Source organism: Megascapheus bottae, chromosome 8, assembly GCF_031878675.1.
Source record: "Megascapheus bottae isolate mThoBot1 chromosome 8, mThoBot2.hap1, whole genome shotgun sequence".
Lineage (NCBI taxonomy): Eukaryota > Metazoa > Chordata > Mammalia > Rodentia > Geomyidae > Megascapheus > Megascapheus bottae.
In genome coordinates this window covers 58773723-58797254 of record NC_143516.1, presented here as the reverse complement: position 1 = coordinate 58797254, position 23532 = coordinate 58773723, and the positions used below count along the sequence as shown (strand labels likewise).

The window sequence follows — 23532 nt, the reverse complement described above, 5'->3', positions numbered from 1 at the left end:
GTACCTTTTCCACACCTGGCAATGGGGCGGGGCAGAGATGGAGATAATTCAAGACCAAGGCTTTTAGTTTTTGCCAACTAAATGGTATGTTCCAGTCCTCACAGACAATGCTGGCCCTGCACCCAGGCTCTGCAAACGGCGCCCAGGCTCAGTGCACACTGTGCACACAGCGCCTGGCATCTCTACACACACAGCGACGGGCATCTCAGCACACACGGCACCCAGGCTCTGCCCACACTGTACACACAGCACCTGTCATCTCTGCATACACTGCACCCAGGCTCTGCATACACTGCGCACATGGTGCCTGTCATCTCTGCACACACAGCACCCAGGCTCTGCAGACACTGTGCACATGGTGCCCGGTGTCTCTGCAGGCTAGGGCCTCAACACCGGGCCCAATGACCCCACCATGTCCTGCCATCTCCCAGTGCAGGGCGGCCAAGGCACAGCCATTTGAGAAGCTCCTCTTCTTGAGGGCCAGGCATCTGTCCCCAAACTCTTGGGCACCATGCTTTCCCTCCAGACTAGAGTTGCCACCGATCAAACTTTGAGAGAAAGTCCAGGCAGGGGCTGCCACTGAGATATAGAACAGTCCTGAGGAGTCAGAGCCCCAGACAGCGCCTTCCGGTTGAGAACAGCAGGTATACAACTGGAGGAAGCCAGAACGGCACTGGGCAGATCTGCTGCCGGACAGCCACACCACTTTCTACCGGGTGGTGGGCCAAGTGTTACTGAGCCAGGTGGTGCCAAGTGGCACTGGGTCGGGTGGTGCTGGGCTGGGAGGTGCAAGGATAGATCAGGTGAGTGCCAGAAGCTACTGAGTGTTTCAATTCTGGTTTTTCTGGTACACTTGAAATGGAATCTGATTCGAAATTGTCTGTGTGCACACATGCGTGTGTGTGCATGCGCAGGTGTGTGCAGCATAGTCCTGAGGTTTGAGTCAGGGCTGAGCTCTGTCCCTTAGCTTTTGTGTCCAGGGCTGGTGCTCAACCACTTGAGCCACACTACCACTTCTAGACTTTTGGTGGTTTATTGGACATAAAGAGTCTCATAAACTTTCTTGCTGGGACTGGATTTGAACAGTAATCCTCAGACCTCAGCCTCCTGAGTAGTTAGGATGACAAATGGGATCCTTCTGTACTCATAGATGAATATGCATTTTAGAAGATTTGTCATTATTTTAGTGTTTCTTGGATTAATTTTTGTGAGTCTTCATAGTTTTTTGGGAAACCCTCCAACCTCTGGGTTCATTTCTTCACGTGTGTGTGTCAGGCTTCAGTGTGTGTTACCATTGCTGGTTGTAATCTATGCTTATCTATTTATCCATGAATTTGTATTGTCTGAAGTCCACTGCGCATCATTTACTTGGAACATACTGCAACAGAGTAATTTTTCAAGGTTACCATGAATCGCTGAAAGTCCAAAGCCCAGGTGCTAGCATCTCCTAAGGACTTTGCTGCTGTGTCAGCCTTGGGAGGAGGGAAAAAGTGAGCAAGGGAGATGAGGGAGGGAGGGGCAGATGCCCCTGGTATAACAAGTTTACTCTTCCAGGATAAAAGCCCCATTGCCCACACCCTCTTCCTTCTGCCCCAAGACTCTGGCTTTGGAGGATGCGTTCGAGCAGTCCAGACGTGTGGGTTGATTTGGCCCCTGTGACAGTGCTGCCATGCCCAGGACTCCCTGACATGTCATTTCCATTTCTTCTGGTAATCTGGCACTGCTGGGATTGTGTCTCCAGTGGTAGTTCTGCTCCTAACTTCTTACAGAGCCTGTCTTACAGTTCTTACACTCTCTTTGATGTTACATTGTTCATTTCCTTTTTTTCTATAGAAAAACTTGTTTATTTCATAAAAATAGCTTATGTTGACTTTTTATTTTTTTATTGTAGGGGTAATGCATAGAGGGGTTACGGTTACATTCATTAGGTAGTAGGTGCATTACTTCTCACACATTGACACCCCTTCTCATGTTTTTGTCCCCATTACCCTCCCCCACCCTCTCCCAATCATCTTATTTTCCCCCTCCCCTTTCCTATTTCCTATTTGTTTATTTCCCAAATAAATAAATAAAAGTATATTACAATATCCTTTTTCTTTTTTCTAATTTTGCTCCGACAATGTTGATAACAATTATTCTCAGAAGGATGTGGTGTGCTTTCCTTGTGGTTCTAATATGCATTGCCCTAATTGCTAGTGAGATTGAGAATATTTTCATATGTTGGTTGGCCATTTGGATTCTCGGGGCAGGGTGGCGGGGGTTGCCAGGAGCAAGGAATGGAGAGAGGATGTCAAGGCCTCTGCCACCTGCTTTCTCCCTGGAACTTGTTGAGCACTGGCAGCTCCCAACCCAGCCTGTCGCCCTCCGAAAGGCCTGTGTCAGGATTTTCAGCCTGTCCAAGGACCAGACTGCGAAGGCTCACTTCCCATGCTCAGGGGCCACAAGCGGTTAACAAAACACATATGGCAGAAGTAGTGTCTGTTTATTTTCTACTTTGACAAATACACCTTACCTTCACAAGGATGTTTTTGCTCAGATTACTTCCTGGAGAATCCCAAAATGCACTCTCACCTCATTGCTCAGGGGTCCTACAGGACTTGCTTCCCTGCCCGTCTCCAGTGCTCTGCTCCAGCAGTCACAAAGTGTGCAAGTAGGAGCCTTCATCAGGTGTGCCCAACCCAGGCAGGCCCAGGCCAAGGATGTTCTGCCCCCAAGCAGCCCCAAGTATGTTCCCGGGCTGAGGGAGCCCGCAGAGGTCAACCTGAAGGTCAGGAGCTTGGGCCTCCAATTCAATGCCCACTCTGCATCTTCTCTTGTGGCTCCATTCCAACTCTGAAATAATGAGTGTGTGCACAGGCCACCTGTCCCTCCCTACCTCAGAGACAGCGCTGAGTGGGTGCACCTCCCTACCTCAGAGACTGAGCTGAGGGTGTGCACACAGCCGCCTGCCCCTCCCTACCTCAGAGAGGGCTCTGCCCGGCCCCTCACATAAATGGCCTTCTCGGCCACCTCGTGGCTCTGCGCTTCTGGGCTGCCCACAGGAGGCCAAAGGTTGCAAAAGGTTGGGGTCTTCATTCGCCTGGGCCAGGAAGGTGTAAGAGCTACTCCCTCAGGGCTTGGCAGGAAGGCATGGATGCATCCATGTGTGGCACCTCTTAGGCCCCCTCTGCCCCTCCTCCCCAAGCCTCCACCCCAGAATGGTCAGGCTGGCTGCCCCAGGGCAAAGTGCTGCCTTTAAACTAAGTCTCAGCTCACTCAGAGTTGACAGTCACGCCAATTCTGAGGACAATTGTGCAGGCATCTTCCTCTTTCTACCTCTGTTCTGTTACTATCTTGTTTGTCTTCTCAACTTGCCTCTCACCATCAACCAAATCCTTATATTAATAACTCTGTTCTTCAAACACCTAGAGAAATTTCTCTTTTCATGGTTGTTCCTGCTTTAGGTAGCCTGCTTAAATTCCTTTAAATAATCCCCAAAATTGCAGTCCTAGTCTCTGTACATTGCAGATGGCATTCATCTAAAAAGAGCAGATCCCATGGGAAAGACGGGGTCCGAGGAAGGAATGCGTCCGACAACTGAAATCTGGCGCTTGCTCGCACACATGTGTATGTCATTTTCGAAGGCATTGTATATTTAGCTGAACCTAAATTTGCATGTGGAGTGATGAGCTAACTAGGACCAGATGGAGACAAACCAAAGTGAAGGGTTCCAGCTTGCCAGGCAGAGGGGCAGAAAGGCGACAGTGACTCAACCGTGCTGCTGGGGGCCTAGTTTAGAGCCTTGGCCTGGGCTCTCTGCGCAGCCCAGTCGGGCTCCCCCTCACTCCTCATTCTCCCAGGGCACCGTGCTGCCTGCTCTTAAAATAAGACCTCCACAGATGGTGCTTACATAATGGAGACGAGCCAGAGCTCTGGGACTGAAAGAGTGGCATTTGGTCTCTTGATAACGCTGAAGGAGAGAGGCTGCCTGCCTGCCTGGCTTATGTAACTGCTCAGTTCCTAGCTGGGGTTTTTGTTTCCTGGAAGGCACAAGAATTTGACACACATTTGACTCTCCAGCCTTTGCTGCCTCAAAATAAGATAAAAATCTTAAGTGAGAAAACTTGAATTCTACACCTCTGTGTCCCGTGTCACTGCAGCCTGCTTCCTCGTGGATGGCATTAACAGGGAGGAGGCCAGGGTTGACCTGGTGCCCTTCTGTCCCTTGTGTGGCATGTGTGTGGCAGTGGCACCCCAACCACATGGCACCAGCTGGAAGAAAGTGCAGGAGTGGACATCCATGGCCTGTGCTCAGCCTGCCTGTGCTGCCTGCTGGTTCTATGGCTGAGGCTCTGCATCCATCCCCAGAAAGCCGAGTGTGCAGAAGAGGATGGAGTTTCGAGTGCACCATAGTTAAGGGCTTCCCCTGTATGTTTACTTGGTGTTTCTAGAACAACCGAGGTGGCACAGTGGCAGCTGGTGGAAGAACATGGCCTCCTTTGTAGAATGGGGAGGCTCCAGCAGCCAGGGCTTCCATGGTGGACTCCTCTCGGCTGGCGCATGAAGGGCAGGTTGGCGACATGAGCTCACTCTCATCATCCTCAATGCCTAGGGATGGGAAGCCCCACAACTGTAATGGCTGAGAAGTCTGTGCTACCCAGAAGCAAGCACATGGGTGGGGGAGAAGGAGGCTGCATTCCCACACCCAAGAGAAGGCTCCCCTCCCTCGGGCAGACACCAGAAGGAGAAGACATGCCCCCCAGATTCCTAACACTTACACCCGAACCACTAAACGTGTGTGATGACCTTCTATTCTGGAGTGGGAGGGCTGTGTTGTGCACATGCATGTGTATGAACACACACACACATACACACACACACACACACACACACACACACACACACACGTGTGCCCCAGTACTAGGGCTTCAACTCACAGCTTAGGTGCTGCCTGGGCATTTTTTGGATCAAGGCTGGCACTCTGCCCCTTCAGCCACAGCTCCACTTTTGGCTTTTCTGTGGTCAGTTGGAGATGAGAATCTCATGGACTTGGCTGGCAGGGCTGGATTCAGACTGTGCGTCTTCTGCAGAGTAGCTGGTAGTTAGAGTTACAGGCCTGGGACGCCAGTCCCTGGCCATGTGCACCAGTCCTCATGACCTCAAGAAAAGCCAGTAACCTGCAAACCAGGTGACCAGCCACAGTGCTATGAAGATATGACGACAGCCCCAGCTGTTGCTTCTTCCCGGTGTTGATGCAGCTCCATCCTTCTCATGCAGTGTGCACCCATGAGCCTGCGCTGGCACACACAGAGCATGCATCCAGGAATCTGCATTGTGTGTGCACTGGCACACATACAATGTGCATTCATGAGTCTGTACTAACACACATGTGGAACGCACATCCAGGAGTCTGCACTGTGTGTGCACTGACACACATACCGAACATGCATCCGGGAGTCTTGGGACATCCTGGGTCCCTCTGAGACTCACCCTGTTGAATATACACGTGGCACATGTTTGGGCTTGTAGAATGATGTGTTCACTGTCCCAGCTATCTCTGCAAAGCTCAAAGGAGAACTCACCTGCTCCTTTACAGGAAAGAATTTCAGGTAATGTAGGCGCCATGCAGGCACGCTGGTACTGAATGTAAATGCAGGTTCCCATGTTCTTGGATGGCTTTTTTGCTCAAGGTTCTGCTCTGCCCCTTGAGTCACAACTCCACTTCAGCATTTGGAGAGTCTCACAGAGTTTTGTGTCTGGAATGGGAATGAAACTCAGTCCTCAGATTTCAAACTCTTGACTAGCAAGGATGACGATATGAGCATCGCGTGCCTAGTTGGACAGTTCGTTTATTTGTGTTCATCCCTTGTGATGGAGAATGACCTGAGCTAAAAGACAGTCATAATTTTTCAACATGTGTAGGACTCTTCCTAAGGCATAAATTCCTGTTAACTGCTGAAAATATTACAACAAATGTCCCAAAATGTACGTTGCCTTAATGTGGGTATCCAAGCAAAAGAAATACATTGTGCTATTTGTGTCTCTCATTAAATACAGAAATTTTGTTATAATGTTGTTATTAAGTAAATATATGGCTATCTATGTATTTATTTGGTAGTAGACAGAATCAGAATCACATTGCAAGTTTCACAGAAATAAGAAGACACAAGGTTAACTGGGGTCATTGCCCAGTGCAGATGACAAAGAAAACTCAATGGTATTTGAATCTCTTACGTTTTTTTGTTTGTTTCATTTTAAACAAGAAGTTTAGTTAAACAACAAGACTCTTGACTTGAAGGGAAAACTATCTAGGATTCTTTTTTTAAGAGTAATTTACCCCTATTTAAAGGGGTATGTACAAAAAAGTTATAAAATTGCCCTTGGTTTTACAATGATAAATGAAAACATTAAAATTCTCCAATCAAACAAGGTATGCAGGATTTTTGTTTTTTTTCTTTTTTTGTTAAAACAGTGAGAGCAAAATAACTTACCGAAATATAGACAAAAGCCGAATGAGCATGCCACTAATGGAGAAGGGGGATATTTTCACAGCACCAGTATTTTTCCCCATCCCATCTCCATTTGATGTCAATCAAAATATACCATTGGCCATTTAGTTAAAAATAAAAAAAGAAAAGCAATATGCTTGTGCACATACACCAGTTGCTTTATGTACAATAAAGGAATGGGGAAGGGGAAAATAAAAGAATAGAGAAAAGTATACAGTAGTAGTCAGGATGTTCTGGAGCCAAATGCAGTTTTCTAATTTAGAATGTATTCTTGGTCTATAAGAACAAAGTTCTGGAGCAAAGTAGCCTATTCCCTTTTTTAGTAGACACCTCCTGTCTGCTGCTGGAACACATCAATCATATCTTCATCCTCCATTTCCAATGGTGCAGGTGTGTCTGTTTCATTGACTGGCTGCCCATCAAATCAGAATCTGATCTGCCTCATTGACAAACCCTGTCATTCGCAATAGGCTTTCATTAGTTTACTAGGTGGTGTATGCCTCTTATTCTTAAATTGCACCACAGAACCATCCTGCCCCGCCACCTCAAATTCATATGATCGTTGTTCTCAGTCTTGACCTTCCTTGGGCTTTTCGTCGGCCATCACGAGCACCTGAGTCTCCTCAAGTGTCACTTCACAAAAGAGGTCCCGGTCCCCATGGAAAAAGCACATGGGCAGCACCACAGTGGCTGGAAGAGGTGGCAGCGGTCTGTTTGTTTTGTCTTTAAATCACTTTACTTATCCAATGTCTTTCCATCTCCCAAATATACATTTTGGGACCTTGCAATGTTTGGCATGTATTCATATGAGTTTATGGCTTTCTTAGAAATAATTAGAACCCAATGCAAGTCCGACAGATGTATACGTGTATGTATCTATACATCTATCTGTCTCTATATCTGTATACAGATAAACTCTACAAATGTAGGTGTAGGCATGTATAGACATTCTTATGTGTGTACATAAATATCATTCTCTGCTTATTTACTTTTCCCCTCACACAGTAATATTACAAAGGCAGAGCTCATGGACTGCATTCCTTATTGCCACGACCTAATGTGCTTGCTTTGTGGTCTGAACTTGTGAGGCATCTGTGGTCTTCTGATGCATCCACGCTCTTCAGGAGGATCTGTGGTCTTCTGGGGCATCTGTGGTCATCTGGAGGTTCTATGGTCTTCTGGGGTATCTGTGGTCTCCTGGAGTGATGTGGTCCACTGGGGTGTTTGTGGTCTCATGGGATGTTTGTGGTTCACTGAGGTGTCTGTGGTCTCCTGAGGTATTTGTGATCTCTTGGGGTGCTTGTGGTCCACTGGGGTGTTTGTGGTCTCCTGGGGTGATTGTGGTCCACTGGGGTGTTTGTGGTCTCCTGGGGTATTTGTGGTCTCCTGGGGTGTTTGTGGTTCACTGAGGTATTTGTGGTCCACTGAGGTGTTTGTGGTCCACTGGGGTGTTTGTGGTCTCCTGGGGTGTTTGTGGTCTCCTGGGGTGTTTGTGATCCACTGAGGTATTTGTGGTCCACTGGGGTGTTTGTGGTCCACTGGGGTGTTTGTGGTCCACTGGGGTGTTTGTGGTCTCCTGGGGTGCTTGTGGTCCACTGGGGTGTTTGTGGTCTCCTGGGGTGTTTGTGGTTCACTGAGGTATTTGTGGTCCACTGGGGTGTTTGTGGTCCACTGGGGTGTTTGTGGTCTCTTGGGGTGTTTGTGGTCCACTGGGGTGTTTGTGGTCCCCTGGGGTGTTTGTGGTCCACTGGGGTGTTTGTGGTCTCTTGGGGTGTTTGTGGTCTCCTGGGGTGCTTGTGGTCCACTGGGGTGTTTGTGGTCCACTGGGGTGTTTGTGGTCTCCTGGGGTGTTTGTGGTTCACTGAGGTATTTGTGGTCCACTGAGGTGTATGTGGTCCACTGGGGTGTTTGTGGTCTCCTGGGGTGTTTGTGGTTCACTGAGGTATTTGTGGTCCACTGGGGTGTTTGTGGTCCACTGGGGTGTTTGTGGTCCACTGGGGTGTTTGTGGTCTCTTGGGGTGTTTGTGGTCCACTGGGGTGTTTGTGGTCCACTGGGGTGTTTGTGGTCTCCTGGGGTGTACTGGGGTTTGGGATCTCCTCCTCCTCTCCAGGCCCAGACCTGAAGGCCTCTGACCCCAGGCAAGGAGAAAGTGAGTACCTGGCGAGGAGGGGCACAGCCCAGTCACACCTGACACCATCGCATGCAAGGCTGTGGAAAGAGAAGCTGGCTGGTTTGTGTGAGGCTGTTGGCCACTTGTGTGCATGGTCTGCAAGCGAGGACAGTCCTGAAAGAGAGTGGCCACCAAGGCCCTTGCATTTCTACCTGGCCAGCAGATAAGCTCCTGGGGTTCTCCAGGAAGGACCTGTTCCCTGAGCCAGGAGCCCAGTGCTTTGACAGGAAAGCATGTGTCGGACTTCCTGTCCACCTGAGATGAGAGTCTTGGGTCACATCCTGGAGAGACCTGCAGATCCTGGGGTCGGCCTCCCCTCCCCCACCCCCACCCCGCAGCATCGGTCCTGTTTCTTCCTTCACCTCCTGGCCCATCAGTGCTCTGGCTTATCGCATGCTCCTTTTTCCTTCTCTTACCCAAATTTATCTATCTTTTCTCTACAATATTAAACACCGAAATTTTTATAGAACTGGTGTGTCTTGGGAAGGCCCTCTGTGCATGGGAGGTCTGGAGAAAAGTACCTCTGGTTACTTTACAGCTTGCCATATGCCTCAGTTTTGTTCTAAATAGTATCCCAACCTCCGCTTGCCGGCCGGCACTTTCTTCCATTAGGTCTTGGCCCTCTCTTGTCTGGGTCCACGGCCCCGCTCCTCAGCGGATAGTTCTACCACCACACACACCTGTGGGTGCTGGCTGTCTTCAGTCTCTTGATATTTTTTCTGTTATTGTTTGCCAGTCATCTTATTCTAAGAAAGAATTTCAACCACGACTAAAGTTTAAAGAAAGAAGAGGTTACATAATCTCTAATTCCTAAGTGGAACAGCATCTTCACTCTTCTTGGTTTATGATTGAAAAAGAAAACAAGTAGAATATGTGTTCTCCCTTGGTGTTTTTAGCCACGGCTGGCACTCTACCACCTGAGCCGCATCTCTACTTTGGGTTTTTGGTGATTACGGATAATAGTCTCATAGACTTTCGTACCCAGGCTGGTTTCAAACTACAATCCTCTGATCTCAGGCTTCTGAGTAGCTAGGATTAGAGTTGTGAGCCACTGGTACCCTGGGTAAGACAAACATTAGAAAATTTTCATTTGTAGGTAATACGACCATTCCTCCTTAAAATTATATCAGGTCAATAAGTAAGTCATTATAAAAAAAACTCCAACAACCTTCTTCTGCTTTTGAGTCAAATAAATAACATCTATTTGAGCATATGTAATAAATTCAGGTACCTGGTTCTAGGAATGAGAAACAGGTGAAAACAACACCCTTAACACATTTTAATGTACTTAATAATGCATTGCAGAGGAAGGTTGGGTGAGTGCAGTCGTGAAGTTCAGTGCTGGCAGGAGCAAGGCCCGGGCCTGGGGCTGACGTGAATCAGGATGCACTGCACTCCAGTCTACATTGGCAGATGCAAGGTTTTGGCAAAAGTTGTAAATTAAGTGTAAAATGGACTATCAAATCTAGAAGCAATATTGTACCACATGAGATTAAGATTGTATTTCTCCTAAGTCACTTGTTCTGCCTTACTACATTTGTAAATCATGCTTCAAGGCCCAGGATAGCTGCTCTAACTCCAGCCATCATGTGAATACTCCACTAAACGAATCCTCCTGGAGATGATCATGATGGTTGTGTGTGCCAGAACTGGGACTTGAACTTGGGACCTCAGGCTCTCACTCGTGTTTGTTGTTGTTGTTGTTGTTTTTTTCACTCAAGACCAGTGCTCTACCACTTGAGCCACCTCTTCCTCCAGCATCAGTTATAGGTAAGAGTGTCAAACTTTTTTGGTCTGGACTGGTATTGAATTCTAGCCTTCACTGCTCTACCTCCTACGTAGCTAGGCTTGCAGGCAGGAGGCACAGCACCCTTGCCTTTGAAATTATGAAGCAGAGTTTTATTTTCTCTTCATTTATCATATATTTCTGGATAAAGCCCATGTGCCATTAGACACAAAAGAGAGCAACAAATTCTTTCTCCTTAAAAGCTATGATCAATGAAATAAGAACAGAAGCTGGCATTTCCAGGAGATAAGGTGATGGATGGCACAAGCCTGGTGATTTTGTATTCGCAAGAGGGCAGAAAAGGTGTAGTATTCTGAGCTATGATCATTATTTGCTATAGCCAAGCATTAAACAGCCTCCAGAAGCTCACAAGGGGATATGAATTAAAATCTGATTTCTCCTGGAAACGCATGCTCGGTAGGTTTCAGCGGAGCTGAATAAGAAGACAAGCAGGTACTTAAAGATGATGCACGTAATACTCCTGCGCCTGCGCGAACTGGATACCTTCTGTGGTGAAGGGCCCAGATCCTCCTCTGTCCTTCTCCCCTGGTACCATTGTGACTGCCGTGAGCAGACACCTGTGCAGAAAAGCAGGGGGTGAGCAGGGGAGGAGGAAGGAGTGTAGCTCCCACCTCCCTGCCCCCCAGGAGAATAGAATTACAACCCAGTCCCCCAGGGGCACAGGGTCTCTCAGGCCCCTTCCACTCCCTGCCCCACAGCCTGGGCACCTTCTCTCTCCCTCCCCCTCCCCTTCTCCCTTTCTTTGGGTGTCTTTTATGCTTCTGAGTAAAAGCAGAAGGGAGTGTCTCTGCTTATCCTCATGACTCTAAGCTGTATAATTTAGAGTTGGATAAAAGAATAGAAGACATACTTAACAATATTTTGTAAGATCTATTTTGGGCTTAATGGTCTTTGCTTCTCTCCTCTTGTTGACACACTGGGTTTTTTTTCTGGCCTGTTTTCAAGTAAAAATTTGAAGTATTTTAAGAAAAAATGGTGTTTCTGTAAGTATAATAGGACCTACTAAAGCTGAATAATAAGCTTAATAATAGATCTTTCATTTAGGTCAGAACTTTCATGATCTAGTTCCATCCTTCCTTCCTTCTTCCTTTCTTCCTTCTTCCTTTTATTCTTCTTCCTTTCTTCCTTTGTCCTTCCTTTTTCCTTCCTTCTTTCCTCCCTTTAGGGGGCCAGTGCTATAACTTGTTTTTTTCACTCAAGTCTGTCATACTACCATTTGAGCCACACTTCCGGTTCTGACTTTTCTCTGTCACTTGGAGATAAGATTCTCTCAAGTTTATCTCCTGCACTGGCTTTGACCTCAGCCTCCTACGTAACTGGGATTGCAAGTGTGAGCCACACACCCAGCCACTTCTTGCCATTTCCAAAGTTCTGGTATACCAATAATTTCTCATCTTGAAAATAAAGTGAATGATTTTTAATGCTTTCTTTCAGTCAACCTTTGCTAATTCCCTCAAAACCCGAGGTTTAGAAATGAGTTGTTGACCCGTACTTTTGCCATAATCTGTATTGATAAAAGAAACTATATCATTTTAATTTATATTGCACAAAAGGCCACCCATGTAAATTCAGAGTTCAAAGTGTCCCTGTCTTCTTGTCTTTATGCCTCCTGATAATTCCTTCCAAACGTATTCATTCACATATTACCATTGCTTGTGGACTTTTGATACTAGTTTTATGTATTTACATAGAACATGTATAACTTTGGAAGTCAGAGTCTTTTCGGTTTTTCATTGTGGGTACTCAGTGTATCTTTGACCCTCAACTTCTCAATGACAAAACTTCCTAAAGGAAAAGACCTCCTAGGGCTTTCTCAAGTGCGCTCTTCTCTCGCCATAAATGCCAGTTTTCTGAGCAGGTGCTCGCAGTCAATACTTATCAAAGCCATGGGCCTGGAAACAACATGTTTTTGCTGTCAGTATTTTAGACCCAACCTAACAGAGCAGTGCTGTGACCTTCACCCTCTTCCCATGCTGTGAAACTGGGAGCCAGGCCTTGCAGGGCTTGGAGCACTCACAGATAATTGTCAATTAAAAAGACAATCAACTGGAGTGATGACTCAATATTCGGGTACCCAAGGTTATAGACATGGTCTTGGAGCTATAACTACAAATCTCCTGGACTATTTTGCCTGGGCTGACTTTGAACCTTGATCTTCACATCTCAGCCTTCTGAGTAACTAACATGACAGGCAAGAACCACAGTACCTGGTGTGCTGATGATTCATTTTTGCTTATGGCACTGCAGCAAAGCAGGTCAAGGAGTTGGGAGTGAAGCCCAGCTCAGAGATGGCCCTCGGGGAAAGCCCAGCAGTGAAGCAGGGCCAGCATCTCTACTTTTTCACCAGAGGGTGACCCTGACTTCCTGCTGAAGGGAAGTGGGTGCTGCAGGTCTGCCTTCTTGTGATGGAGACCCGGGAAGATGCCAGGTTGTTCACAGGAATGGTCTCTCCTGCAGCCTCAGCATCTGCCTGACTATTACTCCAGAAAAACCTGGGTGGCCATACAGACAGTGACTCCAGCTGGGCCACGCATCCACTTCAGGCCTTTTTTTTTCTGATTAATTGGTTTAACTGCTCAGGCTGGCTTCATCTTTGATCCTCAAATCTCAGTCTTCTGTGTAGCTGGAATTACAAACATGAGCCACACGATGCTCAGCTAAGACCTATTTTTGACATTAATAGAGCAGATTTTTATCTCTATTGACATCTGACCTTTACTTTATTTCAGTAGGGTTGACTTATTTTAATACAAAATTATTTAAAAATCTTCAAATCGGAGTTATTGTCTGAGGTAGGCATCCAAAACAACTGCTTCTTATTTCAGTTGTATGTGGCTCTATTTGCAAGTTCTCTTATTTATATTCCATCTCAGGACAGAGAAATTTCGTTGGTGCAGAAAATAACCTGCTTCCAATTTTTCCAGAAGGATTGGTATAGAGGGGAAGGTGTGACTGTGCTTGCTGGGAGCCAGCGCCACACAAACGCTTCATCCTTAACTCAGTGATACACCGGGAAAGCTCGGCATCCACCAGGGTCATCCACTGTGTCCCCCAGAAAAAACAGTCAAAGATCTTCGCCCAGCATTACTGCCAGTCTGTGTGTGTGTGTGTGTCACAGTGAGTACAGAAGGGGCCAGAGAACCAGAGCCTGGCTGGTCTCCTCTGTGCACAGTCTCTGTGTGTGTCACAAGGAGAACAGAAGGGGCCAGAGAACCAGAGCCTGGCTGGCCTCTGGGCTCAGCCATGCTCACCACGCTTGAGGCCCCAAGTTCACCAAGCCCCTCGAGTCCTACAAATTCTCCCTTATGGGTCAGCTGCCTTGTCCACCTAACCCCGGCACATACCCACACCTTTGGCAGGGTCCACACAACCAGAACGAGATCAGGACTGGCATGCTACGACTTGACAACAAAATTTATAACTCAATACCTTTTACCTTTGCATTCTTTAAAACATGATATAACTACCTGTGACTGAGCCTCGGCAAAGCGCAAGCTCCTTCCAGCACATGCCCCCTGGTCGGGAATGAAGATGCTCAGCTCCTCCTTCACACTCTGGAGCTTTGTTGAACATTCCTGGCTGCCCTGTGTCTGTCAGAAAAACTTCTCACTTCTACGAGGATGGAAAATTTGGGTCTAAGTCTGACCAGGATCTTACTAAATTAGTTTCCCAACATCTTTTAACAGGCAGAAGGGGACTGGAGTAGGGGGAGTGGGAGGGGTTGTGGGGGGAAGGAAGGTGGCCTTCAAATAGCTTGTTTTACCAGATCAAAACTCCATTTATGTATCTAAGCTCCACATGTAAGCATATTATTAACAGCTAGTGTTTATTGAACATTAGGAAAGAAATTATATAGTAACCTTGCTTAAAGCTCCTTTTATTCCTTAGTTTATCCACACAATAATTTCTTTTAGTCCCATAGGAACTATCATATGCCAAATAGTATAAATCCACTCCTATTATCAGACCCTTTCTAGATCTGCCTTTGAACTTCCCCTTGTGACCCACTGGGCTGCTTTCCATGCTGAGATTCAACAGAATTTCTGGCGTGTTCAGAATTCCATTCTTATTGTCTGGTACTTGTTCCATGCAAATAGCAAAACAGATGTCTTTCTAATTTACTTGTTATAGACAGGTCAATGACTGAATCCATCAATTTCTCTAACTAGAACAATTATTTTATATAAATAAAAACTTATGGAGCCGGGAGTTTGGCCTAGTGGAAGAGTGCTTGCCTAGCCTGCACGAATACCTGGATTTGATTCCTCAGTACCACATATATAGAAAAAAAGCTAGAAGTGAGGCTGTGACTCAAGTGGTAGAGTTCCTCATTACTTTTCACACTCTAGGAATCTCATTGTTGTAAAATAAAATATTTTCCCAAAGGAGAATTAAGGAATCATTAAGGTTTGGGGGTAAAAGTAGTAAAAAAAAAAGACTATGGTAAAGATCTTGTAAGATATTTAAAGCAGCACTAGTGAGGTGGTGTGAGCCTGTAATCCCAGCTTTTGGGAAGATAAAGTTGAAAGTTCGCCAGGACAACCTAGATTGGAGGAAAGCTAAATTGGAGCAGAGAAGAGGACGATGGTTCTAAGGGTTCATTGCCACCAATGAGCATAACTTTTTTTTTTTCTTACATTTTGTCTGTGGCTGAAAACTTTTTTTTTTCTTACATTTTGTCTGTGGCTGAAAACCAGCATCTGTGCCAGATGCTGGTGGCTCACGCCTGTAATCCCAGCTACTGAGGAAGTAGAGACCTGAGAATCACAATTTGAAGCTAGCCTAGGCTAGAGGTGGGGGGAGGGAGGAAGGGAGGGAGGTAAAATTATGTCCTAAGTTATTTGTGAAAATCCTAATTCCATAGTTTATCCTTCTAGTTTTCTCAGTGATTCCTTATACCGAGCAAAATCATTTCATTTCCACAATGCTGTCTTATTTCTGACTCTTTATGGCCTGCTCCATTTCTCAGAATGAATAGTTCCTCTTCCTCTGTCTTAATGGTTTTTCCAATATTAATAGTGTAATGTCTGATTTTGCACATTAGAAGGAGCTTAATATAACTCTGTTTTTGTTCTCCATCTTCCTCTGTCATTAGGCTTAAGGAGTAGCTCAAAAATATGCTACAGAAGTGAGATTTATAAATCTAATATGAAGGTTTTGACTGAACCAGTGCATTTACATCATTTATATTTATTGCTATTTCTTTTTTGTTGGTGGTGCTAGTATCAGCGTTTGCAATGAGGGCCTGGAGCTCTTGCTTGGCTTTTTCACCCAAGGCTTAAACCACAGCTCTGCTTTCATCTTTTTGCTGGTTAAATAAAGGTAAGATTTGCTTGAATTTGGTTACCGGGGCTGGCTCTGAACCTAGGTTCTCAGAGTGTAGCTGCTTGAGTAGCTGGAATTACAAGCGTGAGCCATTAGCACCAGGACCTTATTGTGATTTCTAATTACTTGAAATTATTTTTCTTTTCTTTTTATAAAATTTCACAACCTTTTTTCTTTTTGGCCAAGCCTGGACCCTGACACTGTCCTTGAGCCTCTTTGTGATCAAGGCTAGTGCTCTACCACTGGAGCTACAGAGCCACTTTGGCTTTTTGAGTACCTTATTGGAAATAAGAGTCTCATGGACTTTCCTGCTTGTCTAGCTTCCAACCGCCATCCTCAGATCTCAGCCTCCCGAGCAGCTAGGATGGCAGACGTGAGTCTTGTGGTCTGTCCAAACACTTCAACAGATTTCTGTTAGTTCTACTTTCCCTCTACTGTTTCACACAGGTGTAATTTATTTTATTTTGTGATTTCCTTAACTTTATGTACAGAAATGTTCCTTGCCCTTTGGTCTCATGTCAGTCAGGCATGGCTGGCGTAACTGAGGTAACCTGGAGTGGAGGTAGGCTGTGGCTTCCAGGGACCCAGCAGGCCCCTTCCTCTCCCTCCCCACAGACACTGCTTTGAATTACATCCCAGATGGGTATGTTTTGAAAATTACATGAAATAAAGGTTTATTTAGATGTCCCATATTTTACTTCTTCTTTTATGTTTTTCCTTCTTACAAGAGTTGTTCTTATTAAGTGCTTTATGGAGTCTAGCATTCTTTTTTCAGAGAGAATCACAAAGTAATAAACTTCAAAGTTCCTCTCAGTTCTAAAAATATATGTGTGCCTCTCGCTTGGATCATAGTTAGGCTGAGTGTAGAATTCTAGCTTCAAAGTTACTTTCCTTCAGTATATAGAAGATCGTTCTCTGTTGCCTTCTTGTAGCCTGGGTTGTTCACAAGACAGATTCTTATTTCTTTGTTAGTAATGTTTCTTTTCATTCTGATAGCTTTTTACGACTTTTCTCTTTATTCTTGATGTTCACAAATTTTATCAAAATGCATTTAGAAGTAAGTGTATTCCGTCTTTAATCTATCTTATGGCTAAGAGAATTTTTTGGTTTTGAGAACTTTTCTCATAATGATCTTTAAGTGCTGTCTTCCTTCTGTTTCTCTGTTTCTTACTTCTGGACATTTTTAAAAACAGATTTTCAGACTTTAGCATTACCTGTCTGGTATATCTCCTACTTCCCATGTCATTTCGCTCAAATACCCGATTGTGGTGTGCGTTTTCTCTTTGCTCTTACCTGATTTCTCACAGAATCTAGTTCATCAAAATTGAACTTTCTTTTTCATCCATTATTTTATGGAAGTATCCCTAGGGATTTGGGGAGCGCATGTGCACACTCCCACCCCAGTGTAGCCAGGATGCAGTTTCCCCAATTAACCTGCCTTCAGGCCCCCAGCAGTTGTTGAGGCCACTGGCCACCTGTGGCGCTGCCAAGGTCCTGTGGGGCCTTGGCCACCAGGGCTACCCAAGCCACAGGCTGGGCTGAGACACTGGCTGTCTTGCACTGGGAGCTGGTTCAAAGAAAGTCCCTGCTGTAACAGGAGCAGAGGCTGTGGAGGGAGTGGCTGTAGGACCCCAAGTTGTGGAGAGGGTGCAGGGGTTCAGCCACTGAAGAGAGGTGGAGATAGAAATGCATCGTAGAAGAGCATCGGAGTTTGAGGTTTGCAAGTGGAAAAGCCTGGCACTGAAGGGACTTTGGAGAAGGGAGGTCTGTGCGGGTTGCCCAGGGAAGAAGTCATGGTGGAGATGATGAGGAAGTGCTCCAAGGCTCACCCCTAGAACCCCAGCTCCTCCAGAAGCCCAGCTCCCGGCAGGGCGGAAGCCACGAGGAAACTCTCACCTGTAAGTAACCAGTGAAAAGAGCAATCGCTTGTGATGGACTGACCCAGCTGCTCTCCTCCCTCCGTCCCTTGGCCCTGCTCCCGTGGCCATCTCTCCCCGAAGCGCACATCAGCTTCCTGGCCTTCATCCTGTGGAGAGGCGTTTCACCCTTGGAATCACCCCCAAGTACCCCACACTTCAGTCAGCTCATTGTGTGTGCATGCATGGAGCACTGTATCTGATATCTTGTATACTTGTATTTGGGATCTAGATTCCACACATGAAAGAAAATATGCACCGTCTGTCACCGCGCCTGGCCAATTTCAGGTAACATGATTGTTTCTAGGCCCATCCGTTTCCTTACAAACAGCAAAATACTGTTTTATTCTGACGAGGAAAACTCGAATGGGTACCCCATTGTCTGGATCCACCCATCTCCTGTGGGGCATCGGGGCTGTTTCTGTGTCTTGGCTGTGGGAAATGGTGCAGCAGTGAACGGTGGATGTTCAGGTGTCTTTATGGTGTCCTGGCTTGTGATAGTCAGGTAGATGTCCAGGCGTGGGGTGGCTGATCTAGTTTAGCTTTTTGAAGAACCTCCACCCCGCTGGCCAGAGTGGTTGTGCTAGTTTGCCCTCCCCCAGCAGGGCAGTAAGCCCTTTCCCCACACCCCCACCTGCAGTGGCTGTTGTTCAAGTTCCCAGTACTGGCCAACCTGACTGGGGTGAGAGTTGTTTTGGTTTGTATTTTCTTTGTGGCCAGGGATAATGAGCATTTCCTCATATATTTATTGACCAGTCTTACTTCTCCAGAAGTCTCTCCTCAGTGCCTTTGCCCAAGTATTAATTGGCTTATTAATTTGGGGGAGGTTTGCTTTGTTGAGCTCTTTGTATGTTCTGGATATTGGGTAATTGTTGGTTCTGTAAAAACCTTCTCCAATCTATAGGCTGTCTTTCTAGCTAAGTAACTGTGTCTTTGCTGTGCAGAGACTTTTGATATAATTGCATTTGTCCTCTATTTCGCATTCTCTGTGCCCCTGGGACTCTTTAAAGAACTTCTTGCCAGATCCTACACACTCCAGGGTTTCTCCTACTCCCTCTTGGAGTAGTTTCAAGATTTCAGGTCTGAGGTTGACATCTTTGATCCACTTTGAGTGGATGTTGGCGCACGGTGACAAAAGGATCCACTTGTAGTTTTCTACAGGCTGGTGTCCAGTTGCCAGCACTCCTGACTATCCTTGTTCTACCACACATTTTTGACTCTCATCAAAATGTTGGATAACTATTAAGTAGATGGCTTTATTTCTTCAGTCTGTTCCATTGATCTTCAGGTCAATTTTTGTACCCATACCAAATTATTTTTGTTATTATAGCTCTGTAGTAGAACTTAAAGTCTAAGAATGTGATACCACCAGCGTTGCTTTTTTTTTTGCCTAAAATTGCTTTGGCTATCCAAAGTCTTTTGTTGTTTCCTATGAATATGAATTTTTCGATGTTTACTCTATCTTAGGATATCATGGGGATTTTGATGGTGATTGTGTTAAATTTGTAGATTATTTTTTGGCAGTATGGCCATCTTTACACTATTAATTCTGCCAATCCATTAACAAGGAAGATCTTTCTAGTGCCTGATTTCTTTTTCAATTTATTTCTTTTGATGGTTTTTTTTTTTTTGTAAACGTCTTTTGCTTCCTTGGTTCAGTTTATTCCTAAATACTTCTTTTTAGGCTATTGAAATGAAGTTGTTTTCCTAATTTCACTTTCTGTATACGTTGTATACAGAAAAATGACTGATTTTTTTTTACTATTTTATTTTTGCCAGTCCTGGGGCTTGAACTCAGGTCCTGGACACTGTCCCTGAGTTTCCTTTGCTCAAGGCTAGCACTCTACCATTTGGGCCACAGTGTCTCTTCCAGATTTTTCTGTGTACGTGGTCCTGAGCAATCGAATCTAGAGCTTCATGCATGCTAGGCGAGCACTCTACCACTTGATGAACTCATGGCCAAAATTACTGACTTTTTGTGATTTAATTTTGTATTCTACTCTGCCAAAATTATTGATCCCCTCTAGAGGCTCGGGGAGGGGTGGAGTCCCTGAGTCCTGCAGGAATAGAATTGTGCCATCTGCATGTCAGGGTCATTTGACTTGCAGGCTGCGTTTTTCACTGTCTGGATCTCTTCTATATCTTATTCTTGCCTTTCTGCTATGGCTATGAGTCCCAATCTTTTATGGAAAAGGTAGACCAAGAGTGACCATCCCTGTCTTGTTGACTTTAGAGGAAATGGTTTTCAGCACTTAACATGGTGGTGGCTGGAAGTTTGTTGCACATAGCCTTTATTATGTTGAAGACTGTTCCTTTCAGCTAGCTTCTCCAGAGCTTTTAAACAGATAAACATAAGCAGATACTGAATTTTTGAAGACTTTTTCACATCTATTGAGATGAGCATGTGATTCTTGTCATTGGCTCTGTTAATGCTGTGTATTGTATTTATTGATGCACATATGTTGACCAGCCTTGCATCTCTGGAATCAAACTAACCAAGTTGTGTTTTGTCATGTCAAGTATATGATTCTGTGCCATTTCTTCCTAAAAGGATGTATGAAATGTGGTTCCCTACCAAGCCCTGTGCTCTCTGGGTCACCCATGTCCTGTGCTGCTCGGGTAAGGTTGCTTTTATGAGTTAAGGCTCCTGGCATGGCATGCATGCATTGCTGCACCATGTAGAGTTTAGGAAGATTATGTTTCAAGTTTAGATTAGGATGAGGGAGAAAACGCAGCCTGCAAGTGACTTAGATGTTCATATGGAGAAAAAGTCCCAATGCCTCTGATTCTAGAAGAATCCTAAGCCAGCCACCTGAGGTTCATGCCTGTAATCCCAGTTATTCAGGACACTTATATCTGGGATCACAGTTCAAAGGCAGCCAAGACAGAAAAAAAAATCCCTGACATCTCACCTTCAGATAAGCAGCCAAAAGCAAAAAGTAGAACTGTGGCTCCAGTGGTAAAGCTCCAGTCTTAAGTGGAAAAATAAAAACTAAACAAAACATCTGAGGGAGAACACAGGACCCTCAATTCAAGCTCCAGTACCAGGACAAGAGGAAAATGGGAAAGGGAGGGGAGGGAAGAGGAAAGGAGGACTGGAAGGGGAAGGCAGGGGAGGGGAGGATAGGGAGGAGAAAGCAGGGGAGGGGAGGGAAGAGCAGGGGAGGGGAAGGTGAGGAGGGGACTGGTAAATCTGTGCTATGCACAGTGTGGACAGGAAAGACATCAAAAAGCTGATTTTGGAGTGGCTGTGGTGCTGAGCACATAGCCGAGAGTGCTTACTGGGTCCCCACTTGGTACCCATGCTGCCAGTCACGGAGGAAATGACTTGGAAATCATGTGATGTTCTTCATGGGTTAGAAAACTAAAAAAGCTAATCAACCTCTGGCAAACTTTGATAGTAAAGACCTATGGCCCTCAAAGTGAATATTCAAATAGACCTTTACTTTAGCATTGAATTGGGTTGGAGGTGCGAATAATTTCATTAATTTGAGTTTTAATAACTTTTGTAATTCTACTCTCTTAGACTGTTTTCTAATTCAATTGGGAAAACCTCAAAGAGAATCCAATTTTCTTTTCTTAATTTAATTGTGTTTATTATCCTGATGTAGGACGAAGGCGTTTCAGTTCATCAGGTGGGTTTCTGAGCCACGTCGCCCCTTCTATCACTCTCCTCTAGCTCCCAGCCCATGCCACCCCTCCAGTGCCTGCTCCCATGTATATGCATGCATGGAGTCTGAGGACTGCATTCTCCCCCTTCCTCTGCCTACTTTCAGTCCCTGGAAGGGACAGGACCAACAGACAGTGCAGGAGATGAGTTCTGTACTAGTTCTAGTGAGCAGAGACTCCACACACGGGAGTTCTTCCAATAGGGATATCAGTGCTTCCCCATAGGGAGCTGCTGGTCCCTGGAGGGCAGAGCACAGTGAATCCTCACCAGGTCTAACATGATTCACTCACATGAAGAGGAATGCCTGTGAAATCAGGGCTGTGTGCTGGCAGTGGCTGCAGTATTATTTGACTGGGATACAGGGTCAATGTGGTAACACCAAAGCATGAAATTAAATACTTCAAGATGCATCTTCTTTCTGTTCTAGGCTGCTAGCCAAACCTCATTTTGTACCTTGCTGTCACATCTTAAATATCACCCACATAAAAAAGCAAAGTAAATTTTGTTTTGAAAGGCTATCATACTTCCAAGTAGAATCTGTTTTTTTCTCTTTTCTCTTTAAAAAAATTTTAATTGTAATTGATAGAAGGGTTACAGTTATGTACGCCAGATAGAAAGTGCATTCCTTCACAAACATTTACACCCCTTCTCATGTCCCCATTTCCCTCTCCCACCCTCTCCCCTCTTCTTGTTTTCCCCCTTCCCTTTCCTATTTCAAATAAACAAATAAATGTATATAAAATATACCAGACAACAAGGTAAGATACAGTAACAATATGAGAATAACCCAAGGGACAACCAAAGAGATGAGAAATAACATAGTACCTTAAGAACAGTAATCGCACGTTATTTAGCTCTTGTTTCCCTATCCTAGAGGTCCTTTCATTGAGCCTCATCATATATGGCTTTGTGTATCTAGGTTTTGAGCTATTGAAATCCTCTGATAGGAGAGTCCAAGGTTTGTACTAATTATTACAAATAGGGAAACTATTGAGCCTATGTTCCTTTGGGTCTGGTTTATTTCACTTAATATGATTTTTTCCAAGTCTTTCCATTTCCTTACATATGGGGCCATGGCAGCATAGAATTCCATTAGGTATATAAATGCCATGTCTTGTTGATTCAGTCATCTACTGAGAGGCATCGGGGTTGGTTCCATATCTTTGCTATGGTAAACAGTGCCACAATGAACATTGCTGTGCTAATAGCTTTAGTATTTCCTCATTTCTGGACCATTGGGTAAATGCCAAGTAGTGGCGTTGCTGGGTCATAGGGAAGCTCTATGTTTAGTCTTTTGAGGAATCACTATTCTGTTTTCCATAGTGGTTGAACGAGTTCACACTCCCACCAACAGTGCAGTAGTGATCCCTCCTGGCCACATCCCCGCCAGCATCTGCTATTATTAGATTTCTTGATCCTGGCCATTCTAACTGGAGTAAGGTGGAATCTCAGAGTTGTTTTGATTTGCATTTCTTTTATGACCAGAGATGTTGAGCATTTCTTCATGTCTCTATAGGCCACTCTTATTTCCTCTTCAGAGAAGTCTCTCATTAACTATTTGGCCCATCTTTTAATGGGATGGTTGTTTCTTTGAAGATTAGTTTTGGGGTGAGTCAATTTTTTATCTGTTGATGTATTTTAGATATAAGGCCTTTGTCTGTTGTATGGCTAGTGAAGATCTTCTCCTACTCTGTGGGCTTTCCATTTAGCTTGCTAGGGATGTCTTTTGCCATATAGAAGCTCTGCAGTTTAATGCAGTCCCATTTATCCAAACTTTCTTTGATTTGTTGTTTTCTGGGTCTTTATTAAGAAAGTTTCAACCTGTGCCAAGGAGATATAGGGTATCTCCTATTCCTTCTTGTAAAGTGTTCACTGTATCTGCTTTTACCTTGAGGTCTTTGATCCATTTAGAGTTAATCCTGGTATAGGGTGACATAGAAAGGTCCAACTTTAGTTTTCTGTAGGTGCTTAACCAGTTCTGCCAGCAACACTTATTGAAGAGGCTGTCTTTCTTCCATTCTGATTTTATGGCTCCCTTATCAAAGATTAGGTGGCCATAAGTCTGTGGGTTGATTTCTGGGTCTTCACTTCTATTCCATTGGTCCTCGGGCCTGGTCTTGTGTCAGTATCAAGCTGTTTTGATTACTATAGTTCT

General features: G+C 45.1%; 1 protein-coding gene and 1 pseudogene across 2 annotated transcripts in view; one reads left to right on the top strand and one right to left on the bottom strand.

The window, feature by feature from the left end:
- The window catches only part of Adgrb3 (adhesion G protein-coupled receptor B3), a 466475-nt gene that overhangs the window by 391490 nt on the left and 51453 nt on the right, over nt 1-23532 (top strand). The gene's annotated exons all lie outside the window — the stretch shown is intronic.
- Nucleotides 6808-7092, bottom strand: LOC150060005 (small ubiquitin-related modifier 2 pseudogene; annotated as a pseudogene).